The 12,545-nt window shown below is 33.4% G+C and overlaps 1 long non-coding RNA gene across 1 annotated transcript; it reads left to right on the forward strand.

The window, feature by feature from the left end:
• The first annotated feature begins 774 nt into the window (after nt 1–774).
• On the forward strand, nt 775–7,816 carry LOC113786569 (uncharacterized). Its single transcript, XR_003472814.2, has 3 exons — nt 775–5,474; nt 5,587–5,660; nt 5,849–7,816. It is a non-coding gene; the product is annotated as an uncharacterized lncRNA (long non-coding RNA).
• The last annotated feature ends 4,729 nt before the right edge of the window (nt 7,817–12,545 follow it).

Consider the following 12,545-nt stretch of genomic DNA (forward strand, 5'->3'; position numbering starts at 1 on the left):
AAATATATAAATATTAAAAAGAATTATAAACAATAAAAAATCAATGTAACAATATATAAATAATATATTAATAATATATAAATAATATTAACAAATTCGTTTCAAAAAATTTAAAATAATACATAAAAGGCCGTTTCGAACATTTCCCAGTTCAAACCTTCGAAACTGGGTTTCGAACATTTCCCAGATTCAAACTTTCGAAACTGGGTTTCGAACATTTCCCAGATCCAAACTTTCGAACAAGCGTTTCGAAACTTTCCCAGAACTTTCGAAAGTTTCACCTGGCATTGCATTTCGAAGATTTCAATTCAAGAAACTTTCGAAAGTTTCTCGTTTCGAAGATTTCCAAAAGTTCGAGGATTGCATTTCGAAGGTTTTATATTCAAGGAAACTTTCGAAACTTCTGGAATTGAATCATACAAATGCATTTCGAAATTTTCAAAAACTGCAAATATTCGAATGGGAACTTACTTTTGCGTTTCGAATGTTTGAGATCTTCGAAGGTAAGGTTGATTCTGAATCGAATGTTTGAAATGTTCGAATGAATTGGTGAAAAGTGTGAGTAAAATTTTTTTTTGGTTTTTATATATGTGATAGAGGGTAAAATTGTCTTTTACGCATCACTGGGGGGTGGCAGGTCAAAGTGGGGGGTGCCTGGTATAAAACTCAATAAAAAGCCCAAAAGTATGGTCCTTTGAAACTTGACAGTTGGCCCGGCAATGAATGAATATATATAGCAACTTTCGTCTCGATATTTTCGTTATTAGCCTTTCTTGTTCTGGTATACTTATTTTTACGAAACACGAAAGAAAAGCACAAAAGGCAAGAAAGTTTCTTCTTTTCATCTTCGATTTCCAATCTTTTTCTTTCGAATTATTTATATAAACAGATTTGACAAACGTGTTTCTTGATTACTGCGATTGTATTCTCTGTTAGCCAATTTCTTAATTGTTCAAGAATGAACATTAATATTTATTTGGCTTTGCAATTTCAAATCCTAGATGGAAAATTTTGATTTGTTTATTTGAAGTTTCTTGAAATGGTTTCTTTGAGCATCGATGATCCTGACCCTAAGATTTTGACTGAATCATGGATTCTTTATTCGATTATTGTGAATGGTGACCCTAACCCTAACAATTAATCAGAGTTGAGATTCCTAAATGCATTTGCATTGTGGCGATTAAATTGAAATCATGAATTCTATATTCATAATGCAATACTATGAATTTACATACGCACTCCTTGAGGCTTTAATTGTGGCGATGAAATTATGAATTTTATATTCATGGTGAAAATTTTGGATATTGGTGACCCTAATTAGATTTTCATAATATGAATTTGGGATGGTATTTCCTCAGTCTTGGTGTCCCTAATTAGATCTTTTGATCTTCAATACTATGAGTTTTGTATGGATGATGTGAAATTTGGATAGTATGTATCGATTATTGATGGTGACCCTGAATACAAATGTTGAATTGAGAGGATTTGTTTGATCCTAAATTAACCCAATGCAACTGGATTGGGGATAATTGGATTCTTGATGACCCTAAATACAGGTTGGAACTTGAGTTGTGATGGTACCTAAATTTGTGGCTTCTATGGTGTGGCATCATTGTACTTGGTTGCAGAAAATATTAAAATTGTCCCTTAATCGACTTTTTCGGCACAAATGTTTTTAGTTTATAAAAAATAGTAATGTTTTAGAAATTGCAATTTTAGAATAGTGGTTTTTCTCGAAATCTTATTTTTGGATCTTTTATTTAGATGGTCTGCCCTGTTGTCAATCTCTTGAAAGAAAATTCAGGTGTTGGTGTCTTTTTCTTGCCAAGAAGGATTTGTTGAACAAGCATAATGTATGTTCCCCATTGAATGAAATTTTTCTATATCAGTTTCTTTCTTGTACTATTTGATTGGCACTATTACTCTGCCCAGTTGCTACCTTTGAATTATTATTATTCACAAGATTCTCAAATAGATAAACAAAGTAATGTTGATGACCCTAAATACAATTGATGAATGAGGTATTTTCATATTGTGAAATTTGGACAGTTTGTTTTGACCCTTATTAACCCAAATGTAACTGCAATGGGGATAATTGGAACCATGATGATCCTAAATATGATTGAAATATTAAATTTATTTATTCATAAGGCAAAGTTATGATGGCTGCTTCTAGGATGAAGGACTAACAAAGTTCCTCACCTGTGTACTGGCCAAATTGATCATACGTATTGTAATATAAAATATTATGAATGGTTGAGATTTCATAGTTACCTAGTATTTTCAGTTGCATAAAATCTTGCTTATGTTCCTTAATCTTCTCTTTTGGGGCCATTTTTATTTGGTTCATTTGTGATGTCTTACAAATTGAAATTCAGGTCGTTTATCTCATTCATCTCCTTTGTTTTTGGAGAATAATGTGCAGCCTTAAAGTTATAGATATGTAATTTGATTAATTGTCTTTGTTGTGGCAACAATGAGATAAGGTAGATCACACGAGTTCGTGTGGAAGCCGCCCAACTTTGTATTGTTTGCTAAGGGTACATAACTCATTGTATGTCCTAACCTTAGTTTGTGGATCTTTGATTTGGGTTGGCTTGCTTGGTTGCAAGTCTACTGAGTGAAAAATAGGTGCTCATGTCACTTTCTTTGCAATGGATTAGAAGAACAAGGAGTGATTGAGAAGTTTTTGGAATGATTACTCTATATCTGTTTTAGAAGTTTCTTTATGGAGAAAGGAATGATGCTTTTTTTGCTATATGCCTTATCCTGACGTTTTTGGGTGTTGACAGTTGGAGAGAAATGATAAATATTGTGAGAATTTCTTCATTTCTTTCTTGCACTTGCCTTTATATGGTGGTTCATTAATGGCTATTGCACTGTGATTTCTAGATATGATGTGAATTGGATTTGGAATTTAGCAGTACTGGTTTTTTGGCAGCTTGTATTATATGTGTGTAGTGGCAACTTGTTTTATTTGTTGACTAGTGTCGAGGCCTAACTCCTAAGTTCTGAGATCTTGGGGGTTAATGGTATATTGGTTCCTATCAAGCTTGTGGTGTGAATGACATTGGTTGTCTCATTTTAGTTTGTTTTGATCTGCTGGATGAAATTTATATCACTGAATGCTATTGGTTAAGCATAGGAGCAGTGATTTGGTTCTGGTGGCAGAGGGTTTGTCATTCCTTCCACATCTTGTGGTTGCATTTTCTGCATTTTTATAGTATAACCTTGTTGGTTTAAGCTTTCCATTTCATCTTGGTTTTGGTATATTGAACTGCATTGGATTATTTTCACGAATAACATTCATAAGGCATGGAATAGAGTTTCATTATCTTAAATTGTTGATATCTAAATACTTTCTTTCATTTTGGAATTTAGTGCATTGTATTAATGGAAACATGGCTAAATGGAGTCTCTCTTCCTTTTTTCTGCATTCCTATGACACCTATTTTCTACAAACATAGCTATGATTAGATTATGAGGTAACTTTTTAAATGTTGAAAGTTACTTTCTGAACCTTTCAAATGTATTGACATTCGGTGACCCTGCATTTTTAGCTGAGCTAGTATATATTCCAAAAACAAAATGATGATTGATGAATTTTTCATATTACGTCCAACTTAAATATGTCTTCACGACTCTCAATTTTTGGATACCAAAATAAATCTTTTGTATTGTAGACCCTGTTCATATTAAAAGAATGGAAGACATAAAACTAATAGTCATTGAAGATGATTTGTGGAGGTAATTACAGCTCTGTGTCTAACTTTTATCATGGTAAGATTTTTTTGGGATTAAAGTCCACATCAAAGAAATATTTAATATTATTTACATCTTTTATTATGGTAATCTATTGTTATGACAAGAGTTTACTTTTAATTTGGTTGCACCCGGTCTTTCTTGATATTGTTTACATCTCTTAATATGTTTACTTCTCTTATTATGCATTTGAAGAAGTTTATGATAAATAAAATCACTTTGGCTGAGGACAATAGTAGGCATTGGTGTGTGCCAATTGTTTTCTGGTTTTACGTCCCCAAAATCATAAACAAACAGATCTAAGTCAATTCCAATCAATTCATGAATCATTATATTTACAAAAATAGAAAGGGAACTACTTCATATTTTCCTTATATGTTACTTTTTATTATTTATTAAGTGTAATTCATGTGTAATCCAATCTTTTGGCACAATTTTTTGAAATTTGGAAAAATATTGATGTTTTGGAGATTACAATTTGGATCATTTGTCAATAGAGAATAATGTGCAGTCCAAAGATTCTAGATATGCGATTTGGTGAATCCTCTTTTCTGTGAGGACCAGAACTCTAGGAAACTGTTTATTAGCCGCAATCAATGAAGGTCTGAGTTGTAGGAAACTGTTTGTTGAAGGAACGATTTTTGGAGCGCAACGATTTTTGCCGACATTGAATCACAAAGAACAAACCATGGAAGCGGTTTATGCAAGACTACCATTGCCTAATGAGTGAAATATTAGGTGGCGATTTTGTGTATTTTCTCTAGATATTGGAAAAAAAAAAAAAAAAGCAAAGACATGACTTAACTGGGAGCCAAATCTCTTTTCCACTATAAAAGAAAAAATTCAAACCCTTATAATTTGATCATCAAAATTAAGGGTACAAAATCAAATTAGTCCCGTGAACCTGACCTGACCCATAAGCAATGAGTTGGGTCTGACTCGGTTCAAAATAAAATAAGGACAAAAAAAAAAAAAAGAGACAAGGTAAAAAATTGACCGGATTCGGATTACCTTCCGAGTTACCCATGTCGTTGCAGAATACATTAAGACAAATGATTTATTTATTTATTATTTTAGTTTATTATTGATTCAATTGCACTAACTTTACTTAGGGTTTGAAAAAATTAGGGTTGAAATTGTTGTTGTTGTAAGAAATGTTGGTTTGATACTACTATTGATACAATATTATGAACTAACAAGTGGTAATCGGTGGCTTGTAATGAGTTATTTAATATTTTTTTCTTAAAAAAATTTCAAGAATTACTAGCGGACAATTCGTCTTGGGACTAACTCGGTCTCGTCTTATTTCATCTCATCTTTATTGAACCTGCAATTAATTGGGTTTTGTCAAGTTAAGGGACGGATTAAGGTTTAAAAATTGCCCCGATTAAATATTGGGACCGAATAAATGACACAACAAATCCGACCTAACCCGTCTTTTATATATCCATAATCAAAATTAACAATCAATCATTGACCCGCTTGTTATTTGGGAGAAGATTAACTATGATAGAATAGTTACTAATTACGGTTCTCCATCTTTATGAGATTATGGAGCTTCGTTAGAATATCAAGATTACTCATGTGTTATGAGAAGCTAAATATGTTGCACACTTTTTTGCCCAACATGCCTTATTGCATGATCAACTCAATTTATTTGACTTGGTTTTAGAGATTATGCCCTTTTGCTTTGATTGTTGATTGTTGACAGGGTAGGAACCATTTTTCTTGAGAGTTTTACTTTTGTGTTTTCCTTGTTGCTTTATCCTTTACTTTATTCAATATTGCTCATTTTTTATATGTGCACATAATGTTTTTTTTTAGGTCAGTAGATGGAATCAGGGGCAGATCTGACTTGTGACAGGGGGCCGCCACCACCTAAAAAAATTATTTTATAGGTAAAATGACTAAAATGCTGTTATTAAAATTACAAAATTACAATAATACCTGAAACTCTAAATTAATATTCTTTCTCTTCCTCTCTCAAATGCGTCACTGTTATCTCTTCCTTTCTCTCCTGCTGCGTCGCGCCGCTGCTGCTCTCTCTTCCTTTCTCTTCTATTGCGTTGCTGCCTCATCTCAACAGTTCGTCGTCAAAAATTCAAAAGGTTCAAATTTTGCTAATTTACCAAACAATGTATTTGAACAAGATGTTTGTGTGTTGATTTGCTAATTTTTGTTGCATACAAAGTATTTGTGTTGATTTTGCTGATTTTTGTTGCTGATTTAAAATGTTTGTGCTGATTTTTGCTGATTTAGATGTTTGTTGTTGATTTATGTTTCCTAAATTGATTGATTTATTGAACAATATATACAACAGATTTAGAATGATGGTTGCTTGTTTGTTGATTTTGTTTCATAAATTTGTTTCCTAAATAGCTAATTTTGCTGATTTAGAATAAAGAAACATAAATAATGGCTACCTGTTTTAGAATGAAACTCTTTAGATTTAGAATGCAACTCTTTGTTTTACAATGCCACCATAATGGCAGTTCATGTGGTTCTATTTGTTGATTTATTTACTTTTTTATTTGCATTAGAAAAGTTTGTGAGAATGAAGAAGAGTAAAAAAAGATGATTTTTTTTAAGAGGAACATTTGTGAGAGTGAAAGAGATGAAGAAATTATAACTTCTACATCTGAAACTATTTATGAGAATCTAAGAGTTGAAGAAAATGAGAATAATCTTTCCAAGGTTCTTCGAGTTTTCAAAGATGACTTTGAGAAATGTTTAGAACGTGACCTCGGAAAGCGCTCTCAAATTTCACAATATCCACCAAATCAATTGGATGCAATACGAAGAGCTAATCTAAAATTTGGTCCTTATCAAATAAATTTAGAAGAATATCATTTATTTGGCAACAAGGTTAATTCAAGACGATTTCAATATACTTAGTTTAACATCTTTTCTTCATGGCTAGAATATTCACCTTTTAAAGATGCACTTGCCATGCTATCTATTTAGCAAAAGACCAAGTGGACATCCTAAATCAGATGTCTTTATTGGTACAAATTTTAGAAATTGGAAGAAAATTAAAAATAGAAAATGTTGCGCCTTTCTCAAACACATAGGGATGGATCCTTGCTCACCACACAACAATGCAATGAAAGCTTGTCTAGATTTATTGAATCGAGTTGGACATACTAGGAATACTTTTCAAGTGCAAAGCTCGAAATAAATTTTGAATAATCGAATACGTCTCAATACATCAATTGACATTGTTTGTTGGTTAACACTCCAAACTTATGCTTTTAGGGTACATGATGAAACTAGCGGGGTCAAGAAATTAAGGCAATTTTCTTTAATTGATAAAACTCTTGGAAAATTACAATGATGAAGTTGCAAAAGTTGTGTTGAAATATGCTCCATATAATTTCAAGTATACTTCACTTCAAATTCAAAAAGAGCTCGTGCATATTCTTTCTACTAGAGTGAGAAAACATAACTGTGAAGAAATTGGTATTCCAAATTTTTCATCGTTGTAGATGAAGCTCGTGATTGATCAAAAAAGGAACAAATGTCTCTTGTATTAAAATTTGTTGACAAAGACACTACAACTTTAACTCTGAAAGAAGAAGCATGTGATATACTTTCTCGACATAATCTTGATGTTTCTAACACGTGTGGTCAAAGGTATGATGGTGCTAGTAATATGAGAGGAGTGTAAGACATGAGCTTCCCTGATCATGTTTTTGATTTAATTCCCAAACATACAGTACTTATAAAATATTTGATTGATCTAATGATTTGAATGGAGAAACATTTCAGGCAAACAAGCAGACACAATACACCTGGAACAAAAACTTACAACTCAAGGAATCAACCAAAGTTGGAGGATATGCTTGAGAAAGATGCAATTATATGTTGTGTAATTAGGTGTCATAGTAGTTAGGTTGTTAGACTAATCACTATGGTCTCATGCTTAAGTATTTGCCAATGAATACAAATCAATCAACAAACAAGTCAATTGATGAATAAATTGATAAATCGGTTGTCTAACTCAGAACAAGTGTTTGCACTGCACCAATCGATTGGGAAATCGATTAGGTTAAGATTTTTAGTGAAACCTGAGTTCTGGGACAAATTCAATCCATTGGACAATCGATTGGGCAATCGATTAGGTTAAGATTTTTAGTGAAACCTGAGTTCTGGGACAAATTCAATCCATTGGACAATCGATTGGGCAATCGATTAGGTTAAGATTTTTAGTGAAACCTGAGTTCTGGGACAAATTCAATCCATTGGACAATCGATTGGGCAATCGATTAGGTTAAGATTTTTAGTGAAACCTGAGTTCTGGGACAAATTCAATCCATTGGACAATCGATTGGGCAATCGATTAGGTTAAGATTTTTAGTGAAACCTGAGTTCTGGGACAAATTCAATCCATTGGACAATCGATTGGGCAATCAATTGATTAATCGATTATGCATATCACAGAAACAACCATGTTTGGAATCAATCGATTGAGAAATCGATTGGGCCAAAGTTTTTAAAATCAGGAATAAGTTCTGAGATGCAATAAATCGATTGAGACATTAATTGATTGAGATTTCTTAAACTCCAAGGTTGAGGCAATCGATTAGGCAATCGATTGCAGATTAAATATCTATCAGAACAACTTTGATCTCATCGATTGGCACATAGATTTTGTCAAAATAGTGCTTGCAACTCAAGGAATCAACCAAAGTTGGAGGATATGCTTGAGAAAGATGCAATTATATGTTGTGTAATTAGGTGTCATAGTAGTTAGGTTGTTAGACTAATCACTATGGTCTCATGCTTAAGTATTTGCCAATGAATACAAATCAATCAACAAACAAGTCAATTGATGAATAAATTGATAAATCGGTTGTCTAACTCAGAACAAGTGTTTGCACTGCACCAATCGATTGGGAAATCGATTAGGTTAAGATTTTTAGTGAAACCTGAGTTCTGGGACAAATTCAATCCATTGGACAATCGATTGGGCAATCAATTGATTAATCGATTATGCATATCACAGAAACAACCATGTTTGGAATCAATCGATTGAGAAATCGATTGGGCCAAAGTTTTTAAAATCAGGAATAAGTTCTGAGATGCAATAAATCGATTGAGACATTAATTGATTGAGATTTCTTAAACTCCAAGGTTGAGGCAATCGATTAGGCAATCGATTGCAGATTAAATTACTCAATCGATTTGGATAAAATCACAGTATCAGTTCTGATTGATGTATTAAAGGAATCGATTGGCAAATCGATTCATGCTTATATGATCAAGATTCAAGAAAAACAAGGCACGCGATAATCGATTAGGCAATCAATTAGAGCATTACAAAATCGATTAGGCAATCGATTTGATAAATCTTTTCACAACTTTTGATCATTTTTGAATACCTTTGAAAAACACTTTGAGAGAAAAGTTTTACAACACACAAAATATCCATTGGCTAAATACATTTTGTGTGAGATACTTTAGTGATTGAGTCAAAGTCTTGATATTCTTTAATTCTTTGAAGAAAACAATTTTCTGTAAATCGAAAGGTTTGGAAATCCAGTAAGGAAACTGGTAGTTATCTTTATTGATGTGAGATCATCAAGAAGAGGCTTTACCTAGATCTTGTGTGAGTTAGGTGATTAACTACAAGGATTAGGTGGCATAGAAACAAGAGTGAAGTGAGTTAGATAGATAGGCTTCAAGGAATCTGGACAATCTGTAAAAGGTTCTCAATTCATTCTATTGGAAAAAGGCCGAAATCTTGTTGGATTTCAGGATTGGATGTAGGCTATCTATTGATAGCTGAACCAGGATAAATCGTGGTGCAATTGCTTCTTATCCCTACTCTTTTAGATATTACATAAATGCATATTCTTGAATGTATGGATTAATGATTTTATATCTTGTTTAACATTCTGAATTAAGCATTGTTTCTTGTCTCTTATATTGATAACATTTGCCAATTGTTTCGATTATTGCTCCTGAATATATTCCGTTGTGATTCTTTGATAATTTGTTTAATAACTCTCATATCTTTAGACTAACAGAGGCCATCATTAATAATAATTGGCATCAAAAGCCTGTTCTTTGTGTAGACTAACTGTCATCAAGAATAAAATGTCCTTTGCAGATTTTCTAGAAGAAGGAGCATCATTGACAAGACCTCCAGCATTCAATGGAGCAGCATACATGTATTGGAAGGAAAGGATGTTGATCTTTCTTGAAGCATGCAGCCTTGACGTTCTTGAAGCTGTTATAGAAGGTCCCTTTGTACCAACTTTAGCTGGCACAGGTGAATCAGCAATTCCCAAACCCAGATCAGACTGGTCTGAGGATGACAAGAAAAAGGTTGGATACAATGCTAAGGCCAAAAACATCATAACCTCTGCCTTAAGCGACGACGAATTCTTTAGGGTGTCAAACTGCAAGACTGCTAAGGAAATGTGGGACACACTTCAGGAAACACATGAAGGTACTACAGATGTCAAAAGAGCCAGAACAAATACTCTAATGCATGAGTATGAATTGTTCAACATGAAGAAGGATGAGTCAATCAATGACTTGCAAACAAGGTTCACTCATATCATCAATAATCTATATGCTCTAGGAAAAATCGTGGATAATGAGCAACAAATAGGAAAGGTAATGAGGTGTCTAACAAGGGAATGGCAACCCAAGATAACTGCCATTACTGAATCAAAGGACCTCGCACACATGACTATTGCTACTCTATTTGGAAAGCTCAGGGAGCATGAGATGGAGCTGCACAGATTAGATGAGTCAGAACAGCCTAATAGAAAAAGTAAAGGACTTTCACTGAAGGCTCAAACTCACAAAGTGAAATCTGAACCAGATACTGATGATTCAGAAAGTGAATCTGATGAAGAGCCTGAGATAGGTATGTTGGTCAGAAAGTTCAAGAAATTTCTGAAAAAGAAAGATGGCAAGTCAAGAAAGCCCTCAAGCTCAAAGACTCATGACAACAAAATTACATGTTTTGAATGTGGAAAGACTGGACACATCAAATCAGAATGCTTCCAACTACAAAACAAAAACAAAACTTCAAAGGCCAAAGGAAATCATCCACCTCCCAAGACCAGAAAAGCTTATATTGCCTGGAACGACAATGATGAAGATTCATCAACCTCTTTAGAAGATGAAGAAGCCAATCTGTGTCTCATGGCAAATACAGAATCAGATTCTGACAATGAGGTAAGCTCTCAATCTAATCCATCTTATAATGAACTGCATGATGCATTTAATGAATTGCATGATGAATATGTGAATGTACTCAAACAATTGATTAGTACTAAGAAACTGCTAAAGGAAAAATGCATGATGTATGATGAGATTAATTTGAAAAATAAGTCTCTTAAAGACATAAATGAAGATTTGAAAAAAGAAGCATGTGCATTGAAATGTGATTTGGATAAGTTTAACAATGGTAGAAATAACTTAGATATGCTTCTTAGAAATCAAAGAAATCTGAATGTTAGATCTGGACTTGGATATAAACAAAATAGGAAGGTTAAAAGGAATCAAAAATTTGTTAGTTCAAATCTAGATTCATCCTCTACTGTTGTATGCCATTTTTGTTGTAAAAAAGGCCATAAAATTTTTAATTGCAAACAAAGAAAACTGGCCAACAGAGGATGGAAACAGATTTGGAAAGTTAAGTCACAAGTGTTTGAAGCTAATCCTCCAGGACCCAATTTAAATTGGGTACCTAAATCCAAAACTTGAATTATTTTTGCAGATATGCTTGACATCCAGAACTCAATCATGGTATCTAGATAGTGGATATTCCAAGCATATGACTGGAGACAAGTCAAAGTTCTTGTCTCTGAACTTAAAAGATGGTGGATTTGTCAAATATGGTGACAATAACAAAGGGAAGATCCTAGGCATTGGAGATATAAGAAGCAAATCAACTGTTGTTATTAAAGACGTGTTATTCGTTGAAGGTTTGAAACACAATTTATTGAGTATTAGTCAGCTGTGTGACAAAGGATTTCAGGTACACTTTACTTCTCTATCTTGTACACTTGAGCTTAGGGAAGTTGAAGGCATGAAGGTGGCAGGTAAAAGAGTTAACAACATTTACATGATAAATTTTGATTCCTTACCTGCAAATGATATCTGTTGTTTATTGTCTAATGCTGATGAGAACTGGTTGTGGCATAAGAGAGTGGCTCATATTCATATGGACCACTTGAACAAACTAGTTAGTAAGCAGTTAGTACTAGGACTCCCAAATAGGAAATTCTCTAAGGATAGGTTGTGTGACTCCTGTGAGAAGAGTAAACTAGTTAAGTCTTCTTTCCCCCTACAGACTTAGTTCAAACCAATAAGGTCTTACAGTTGATACATATGGTTATGTGTTGGTAGATGATTACTCTAGGTTCACTTGGACATTTTTTTTGACTCACAAGAGTGAGGCATTCTCAGTTTTTCAAAAATTTGTTGTTTTAGTTCAAAATGAGAAAAACTAGAAAATTATATCTATCAATAGTGATCATGGTGGGGAATTCCAGAACGATTGCTTTAATTATGTGAACAGAATGGAATTCACCATCTATACTCAGCCCCTAGAACTACACAGCAAAATGGAGTAGTAGAGAGGAAGAATAGGTCCTTAGAGGAACTAGCTAGGACTATGCTTAAGGACTCAAACCTTCCTAAATACTTTTTGGCTGATGCTATAAACACTGCCACACATGTAGTGAATAGGGTTCTTATTAGGCCTATACTTAGAAAGACTCCCTATGAGTTATACAAGGGTAGAAAACCAAACATATCTT

This window comes from Cicer arietinum, chromosome 5 (genome assembly GCF_000331145.2).
Source record: "Cicer arietinum cultivar CDC Frontier isolate Library 1 chromosome 5, Cicar.CDCFrontier_v2.0, whole genome shotgun sequence".
In the NCBI taxonomy this organism is placed as follows: Eukaryota; Viridiplantae; Streptophyta; class Magnoliopsida; order Fabales; family Fabaceae; genus Cicer; species Cicer arietinum.